At 38.2% G+C, this 8,613-nt stretch overlaps 1 pseudogene; it reads left to right on the plus strand.

Annotated features, from left to right (window-relative positions):
• The first annotated feature begins 6,670 nt into the window (after positions 1-6,670).
• Positions 6,671-8,243, plus strand: LOC124994968 (importin subunit alpha-1-like; annotated as a pseudogene).
• The last annotated feature ends 370 nt before the right edge of the window (positions 8,244-8,613 follow it).

The raw sequence follows: 8,613 nt of genomic DNA on the forward strand, positions 1-8,613 counted from the left end.
AATCCAATCAAGCTGACAGTTCAAATGAACCATTACTGGCGTATATTCTAGAATGGAATTATGGGAATATAGGATATATCTACATTTAGCATCAGTAGGTTCTGACAAGTGATTATGTTGATTTAATTTCCCACCACAATGCATAAGAGTTTTAATTGCTCTATTCTCACCAATACTTGGTATTACCAATCTTTTAAAATTTTATCTATTTTAGTGTGGTGTTCAGTGCTGTCAATAGATTTAACTTGCATTTACCTACTGATGAATGATTTTGAGTACCTTTGCATATTTATATTGGCTATTTTGATATTCCTTTTTGTAAATTGCTTTCAAGTGTTTGCCCATTTTTAAAGCAGGTTTCTACACATAAATCATGAGGAGGTGCTTTCTTATGCCCTGGGGGTGGGCAGTGGCATTAGTTCACTCACTCTCTGATGCAGTGAGGTATCAACTCAGTTGGACAAATATGAGAGTGGGGCAGAAACTACTAGCACTCTCTGGAAATGTAAGGGAAATGATCAGGTCCAGCATGTTTCTTTCACAGGTTTTGTGACTATAAGAAGACTGCTTTGCATTTTAAAGGATGAAACAATTTTTAGCATTCAAATTCCTTTTGCTTTGTTGACAACATCCACAACTCATGACTTAACAGGGAAAAAATTAAGCTGCTTTTTAGATGCTTTAAAAATAAATAAGTCATGAAACTCCATATCATGTTCAACCACAAGAATGGGATCTTAATTAGAACAAGTTTTACTCCACGTATTTATAATACATCAAAATACACTCTACTGTCATGTATATCTAAAAAGAATAAATAGAAAAAAATGAATAAGTTGGAGAGAGAGAGAGAGAGAGAGAGAATCAATAAAATTACAGTCTCATCAGATTTTAGATTCATTATTTTTCCCTGGAGAAAAGTACCATTCTCCACTATGTATTCAGTGTAGAGCAATGGTGAGCTGATCCTCCTACTCCCTGGTGTGCTGGGGCCCATACATGCTGGCTCAGGACAGTTGATTGTGCCTGTCACTTCCTAACTTTGCATTTAGTGAAGTCATGTTGGTAGCTAGTGGGGGAGTATTTATACCATTAAAATTAGCAGATGGTACAAACTGTAGATTTTTTTTATCCCCCCAGAGTCAACCATCAGACATTTACCAAGACAACAGTTTCTGCTTCATAGAAACTGCCTATTGACAAAAACCACTGGTCCCTTGTCAGTCCCTGACTTTCATGTATGATGAAGTTATTGCTATTGAACTGACTTAGGCAATGGAATGAAGGTGCAGGGCAGGAGTTGTTATCATGATAGAAATACATCTTAAAAGTAAACGAAGCAGGGCTGGGGTTGTGGCTCAGTAGTAGAGTGCTCGCCTAGCATGTGTGAGGCACTGGGTTTGATTCTCAGCAACACATAAAAATAAATAAATAAAGTAAAGATATCGTGTTCATCTACAACTAAAAAATTGTTTTAAAAAAAGTAAGGGCAGCAAAGCAGTAAGGGAAAGCAGAGGAGAAACAGCACTTAAGTGTGAAAAGAATGTTTCCCCCAATTTGGTAACAGTTCTAAAAATTTATAAGACATTATCAATAGCAAGTTGTGAAGCTAAAATTATTGATAATAAATTATGATCAGTCATACTAGAGGAAAGTAAATTATCTACCTGTTCCTTCTGTGGAAAATATTAGAAATTTGCTGCCATATGATGAGGTGATCAATAAGTAACAGAAAATATAGGAGAAAAGGATTACATATTAATGTTAGTTATTTAACAAAATTTATTGCATTCTTTAATTGGTATATTCTAGGTCATCAACAAATGTTTATTAAACTTAACTATTTATTTTTTAAAATAAATTTGTTTATTTTTATGTGGTGCTGAGTGGTGAACTCAGTGCCTCACACGTGCTAGGCAAGCGCTCTACCACTGAACTTAACCCAACTGAACTAATTTCTGAAAATACTTGCCATCCATAATCTGTTTAAGCTTATATAATAAATCTTATTTTTGGGGGTGTACTGATTATTGAAGAAAATCATATTTTTAAAATTTTAGTTATCATATTTCTTTCGATGAATTCTCCTGATGCCTCATAATCTTATTTATTACCTATCTTCTTGTAGGGCAATTTATCCATAACACGTTTCTTTTTTTTCTAAGGTGTTTCCCTTTATTTTCCCCTTTTGTATGAAAGGAAATCATTGATGTAAAAGACTGCCTGAGACATTATTTTATGATTAGTTTTCTGTGCCCCAGGTTGTGAGCTCTTTAAGGTTTCTTATGAGTTAGGGACCATGTCTTTTAGTTACTTTAACTCTCAGAACACAGCAGCTGCATGCACATGCGCATGCACACACAACACACACACACACACACACACACACACACACAGCCTTGTTAAAATGAATCGAATCATTCTTCCTTTTTGTTCTATATTTTCAGACAATATCTTAATTCAGTTATGCCTGGTACTACTGATAATCCTATCTTCCAGTTCTCAATTTATTGCTTCTCATCTCTAAATCCAACCTTGATCACCTGCTCTGTGAACATGGACGTGGGTCCTTTTCTCTGCAGCTGGCACAGTGTATTGTCGTAGGTGGTGCTGGAGGAATTGCAGAAGGAAGGAAAGAGGCTCTGCCACTACTATTTACCTGGCTCATTTCTCAGGGTGGTGTTTACAGTAAGACACCTGGAAGACAAAGAGCAGGGTTACCTACTGCTGATTACAAAGGAGTGGGTTCCCACCTGGGATTCTCTGCCTTGTTGCTGTGGGACTTGAGGGGCTAGAATTGACCTAAACATGATACCTATATCGCTTTCTGGGTCATAAGTGATAAAATTCTTTGTCTCTGATCCATGGAAGTCTTCTGTCAGCATCCATTAAATAATAACAGGATAATTTATCAGCTTAAGTAGGAGAAAATAAAATCTCAGACTCTGAAAACCAGTCAATCCCTTGTGAGTCCAATTCTCTGTTTAGTACATAATTCATTTTATTAAGGCTCCCCTCTTCAGATACTGTGTGATTTCTGTTTCCTGATTGGTCCCCGACTATTAGTTACATCGCAGTAGCAGAATAATCTCTCTCACTTAACTGTACATCTTCTTTAGGATTTTGAAGCCATTTCCCTCCCTCATATTATATTAAACTTAAAACAATAGATTTATGACTTACTACTAATGGTTCTTTCTGCCATTTCCATTTAGTGTTGCTCTACTTAGCATCCCTGCTCTTTGTCCTATTGATAGAAACAATTCTTTCTTGAAACCAGGACATTAAATATGTCATCTTTTAAAAAAATGTCCTTCTTTTGTCCTTCCACCATAGAAAGGCACTTATTAACGGCTCTGTGTGTATGTGTGTGAGTGTGTATTCATTCACACACATAACAGGCAGAACTATACAGGCTGTCATTACCCACGAAAAGGAAATACTTAAATGCCCTGCCAGTGTGGTGACCTTGGCGTCAAGTGTACATCATCCTATGTGATCAAGACAGCTTAAACTCCCTCCATATAGCAGTAGCTCTGACTTTAGTTTCTTTTTTTTTTTTGACTTAGAGTGCTCAGATATAATCTTATACTGGGCATTTGCTTCAACTTTGGTCTTCAAAAAGAGACATTTCAAATATGTACTTATTTGGGGAACTTTGCCTTGCTACAAGGTAAAAATCTTAGTTTTAAACATATTACTTACTCCAATAGCATTTGTCACATACTTCATTGAATAGTTCCACCTGCTCCCTGTGATTCTATAGGCACAGAGTATAAATATGCATGTAGATAATTATGCAAATTTCCTTAGCTCCAATCTTAAAATGCAATGTAATTAATGGAAGAAAGGACCATGTAGCAAATAGCATTAACTACATGTATCAGTAAACACCTGGAATGGTGAATTGGCACAATTTTTAAAAATTTGATGTAATCTAAAATGTCTATTGGGTAAGTCAAAGAAAAATGGACTTGAATAATTTTTATTACCAATAATACAGACTAGTTTTTAAATGATGAAAAACTATGAAAATGTTAATATTAATTAAATCATTATTTTATTATAGTCAAGGGACTTGTCATCTTTCTGCAGTCATGCTGTACTGTGATTTTGATTCTTGTAAGTAAACTACTTTTTGACTCTTCATAGATTTTACAACATTTTCTAAAATGCTCAAACATTAAATAATATAACAGTAATGGCAATCAATGTAGTGAGCAACATAGAAGACCGTGGCTGGGGTCTCTCAACCACGTTCTGCATGGATGAGAAAAGGGTTAATTGCTGGAGGATGATGTTGGCTGTATTTTTAATCTATTATGCAAGAACTTATCTACTCAATAAAAACACAAGAGCCAATACTCTTTATTAGAGGGCAGCTGTGACGGATCTGGCCATACCAGCTCTGGCCTCTAACAACAACAACATGGAGTAGCCCAACTCTCTTTTATTTATAACACACAGGTAAAGGGGGCAAGACTGGGAGGAACTTCTTCTGTGATGGACAGGATAGGGTGGAGTTAGGGGAGTCATTCTCTTAGGGAGAATATTCTAGAAGGAGACAGGGAACCACTCTCACACAGCACCACATGCTTCCTGGCAATCCGGGACAGACCTCTGTTGCAGTTAGTTCTTGGAAGCCAGGCCTCTGCATCCCATGGCTCAACCTAGTCTGATTCTGCTAAATAAGGATGGCTTCCCACAGAACACTTGACGGAATTAGAGGAAAAAAGATCTTCACCATATTGCTTAGTATATTGTAATAAACAAGTTTTAGCATTGGTGAAGGTACAATTACAGAAATGTTTTATTGAAATTGTGTGGATATGGCCTTACTTCATGATATTTCTTGTATCTAATTTCTGGGGCATCTATTATTCTGTTCAAATAAGTTTCAAATAAGTTTGTCTTCCTGACTGGTAGAAACTGCCAGTAAAAACATCTAGTTTCTTTATGGGAAGATATTATTTAAATAACTATAGGTCTATTTTTTTTTCCCCAGGTAATGTAAATCCTGGCTGTGACTTTATGGATGACTGGCATGTGATCACATCTTGTCAGTCACTTTGACATGTGTGTGTGGGCATGTGTGTGTGTGTGGGCGTGTGTGTGTCTCCTGACAGTGGGGAGTTAGGGGATGTTCCTTTGGTTTCCTTACCCTGAAGCTGTAGCACTTAGAGGTCTGAGCTTCACAGAGGTGAAGCCTTTCCACCTTGCGCATGTCCTAGTTCTGGCTTCTTCATTCCTGTTCTGGGAAGTCAGCAAACCAAAAGGGAATTTTGTTTGGTAAATGCCCTCGGGCAACAGCTTCAGTGCTCTGTGAGTCTTTCCATGTGTCTGTCTCCTTTCATTAAGATATTTGTCCTGATAATCCTGAACACTTTGTCTGTTATTTAATACTTTAAATAAATATTTTATTCAGAATTTTTAAGTAGGATGATTCATCTGAATAATTACTCAAATATCTTATCTGAAAATCAGTTGTCCGCTCAGAGTTGTCCATGTTTCAAAAATCTAGTTCTCATTTTAAACTATTATAAATATTCTCCTAAGTACCTTTGATAAAAGTAACCTATTTATTCTACAAATTACTATTATTTTTCAGCCTCCCTGATTCGGTATAACTTGGGGAAAACACATCTAAATTAGTAGACAACTCTAACGAGTATGATGTTTTAAAATAAATTAAGTTGTATTTCCCGCACATGCTTAATGAAACTAATCAAGTTCCTTGTATTGGCCCTCAGGGAACTTAAGCACATAATAATGATTTATAATCTTATAATTATGTGAACAAAGCACTCTCTCAGCAATAGTACAACAGATTTTCAAATGTATTGACATTTTACTCAATATTTGGGTAGTGGGGAAATTAATTTCTCTGTTACATAAAGAATAAGAAATAGGGTTGGGGAGATAGCTCAGCTGGTAGAGTGCTTGCCTTGCAAGCACAAGGCCCTGAGTTCGATTCCCAGTAACGCAAAAAAAAAAAAAAAAAAAAAAAGAATAAGAAATAATCACAGTAATAAATAGTCTTTCCAAAGTTTGTACTAAATGATTGCTCAAGTCCTTTCAGGCTCCAGTGTCCCTGTATGTGCTGTAAAGTGCTCAAGGATGCTTGGAAAGTTGGCTCTTGGAATAACACAGAGGGCCTTGATTTGAAGAAGGTGGTAAGCCAGCGAGATAGTCACCCCACCCATGTGTGGGGTGAGCTAAGTTCTTAATCATGGTTGCACATTAGAGTTGCCTGGGTTCTGTTTGGGATTCACATCCCAAGATGTCATCCCTGGAGTGGAGTCCAGGCATCTACAAACTTCAGAACACATCAAGTAACTCTAACTGTGACACCACGGTTCAGAGTCACTGAGCTCAGCAGTTTAAAGCAATATGGTGAGAACTCCTATTGCATTTGCGTTCTGGCTGGGTCTGGTATCCAAAGATGTCATGGTGGTTTGGGCTCACAAGAGACAACCTACATTTTGGAATACTGGAGCCTGGAAGGGACCTGAGCGATCATTTGGTGTAATCTCTGTAAAGACTATTTCTTGACCCTGTCTCTGGGCTGAGCCGCGGTGGACATTTCCAGGGCAGCTGATGCGCAACCTGCGAGCCGCCTCCTGTGGAAGCCCGAGCCAGCCTTGCAGCTTTCTCCCTTTGTCTCATAACCATGTCCACCAATGAGAATGCTAATCTGCCAGCTCACTAGATTCAAGAACAAGGGAAAAGACAGCACAGAAATGAGGCAGCGCCCAATAGAAGTTAACGACGTGGAGCTGAGGAAGGCTAAGAAGGATGACAGATGCTGAAAAGGAGAAGTGTAAGCTCCTTTCCTGACGATGCTCCTTCACCTCTACAGGAAAACCGCAACAACCAGGGCACTGTGAATCAGTCTGTTGATGACACTGTCAAAGGCATAAAGAGCAACAATCTGGAAAGCCAACTCCAAGCTTCTCGAGCTGCTAGGAAATTGCTTTCTTGGGAAAAACAGCCTCCCACCCCCCCCCATAGACAACAGAATCCGGGCTGTTTTGATCTGAAATTTGTGTCCTTTTTGGGCAAAACTGATTGTAGTCCCATTCTGTTTGTCACTAACTTTGCTTCTGGGACATCAGACTGAGGCTGTGGTGGATGGAGGTACTATCCCAGCATTCATTTCTCTCTTGGCATCTCTGCACGCTCACATCAGTAAACAAGCTGTATGGGCTCCAGGAAACATTGCAGGTGATGGTTCAGTTTCCCGAGACTTGGTTATCAAATATGCCACAGTGGACCCACTGCTGGCTCTTCTTGCAGTTCCTGATCTGTCAACTTCAGCATGTGGTTACTTATGTAATCTCACTTGGACATTTTCAAATCTTTGTCACAACAAGAATCCTGCACCCCCATTAGATGATGTTGAGCAAATTCTTCCCACTTTAGTTCCTCTCCTGCATCATGATGATACAGAAGTACTAGCTGATACCTGCTGGGCTATTTCCTACCTTACTGATGGTCCAAACAAACGCATTGAAATGGTTGTGAAAACAGGAGTTGTGCCCCAACTTGTAAAGCTTCTGGAAGCTTCTGAATTGCCAATCGTGACTCCTGCTCTACAAGCCATCGGGAATATTGTGACTGGAACAGATGAACAGACTCAGGTTGTGATAGATGCAGGTGCACTCACAGTCTTTCCCAGCCTAACTAACCAACACCAAAACTAATTTTCAGAAGGAAGCTACATGGACAATGTCAAACATCACAGTTGGCCGACAAGGCCGGATACAGCAATTTGTCAATCATGGATTAGTCCCATTCCTCGTTGGTGTTCTCTTTAAGGCAGACTTTAAGACACAAAAGGAAGCTGTATGGGCTGTGACCAATTATACAAGTGGTGGGACAGTTGAACAGATTGTATACCTTGTTCATTGTGGCATAATAGAACCATTGATGAACCTCTTAACTGCGAAAGATACCAAAATTATTCTGGTTATTCTGGATGCCATTTCAAATATCTTTCAGGTTGCTGAGAAACTAGGTGAAACTGAGAAACTGAGTATAATGATTGAAGAATGTGGAGGCTTGGACAAAACTGAAGCTCTACAGAACCATGAAAATGAGTCTGAGTACAAGGCCTCATTAAACTTGATTGAGAAGTATTTTTCAGTAAAGGAAGAGGAAGAACAAAATGTGGTGCCAGAAACTCCCTTTGAGGCTATACCTTCCAAGTTCAGGATGGGACTCCTGGGACCTTTAACTTCTAGGCTGTACAACTGAGGCATAAAGTTTGTTGTGTACTATGTTCGGTATAATTTCATCTTACTGTTTATTTACTAAGAGCTCTTTTAAAATGTGGTTTGTTATTGTAGCACTTTTTACAACAAAACTATACTTGAACAGTTCCAAACTGTACATACTGTATGAAACTTGTCTTCTAAATGGGTTTCTTATTTCTAGGTGGGATTTCATATCTTACAGTGTCCTATAAGTAAAAGATTAAATTCCACCCTTTTCTTCTTTAAAAAAAAAAGTCTATTTCTTATGTGACTATTACTTATTCATTATGTAACAGAGAAGTTAATTTCCCCACAACCCAAATTTTGAGTAAAATGCCAGTTCATTTGAAAGTCCATT

Source organism: Sciurus carolinensis, chromosome 10 (genome assembly GCF_902686445.1).
Source record: "Sciurus carolinensis chromosome 10, mSciCar1.2, whole genome shotgun sequence".
Taxonomy (NCBI): Eukaryota; Metazoa; Chordata; class Mammalia; order Rodentia; family Sciuridae; genus Sciurus; species Sciurus carolinensis.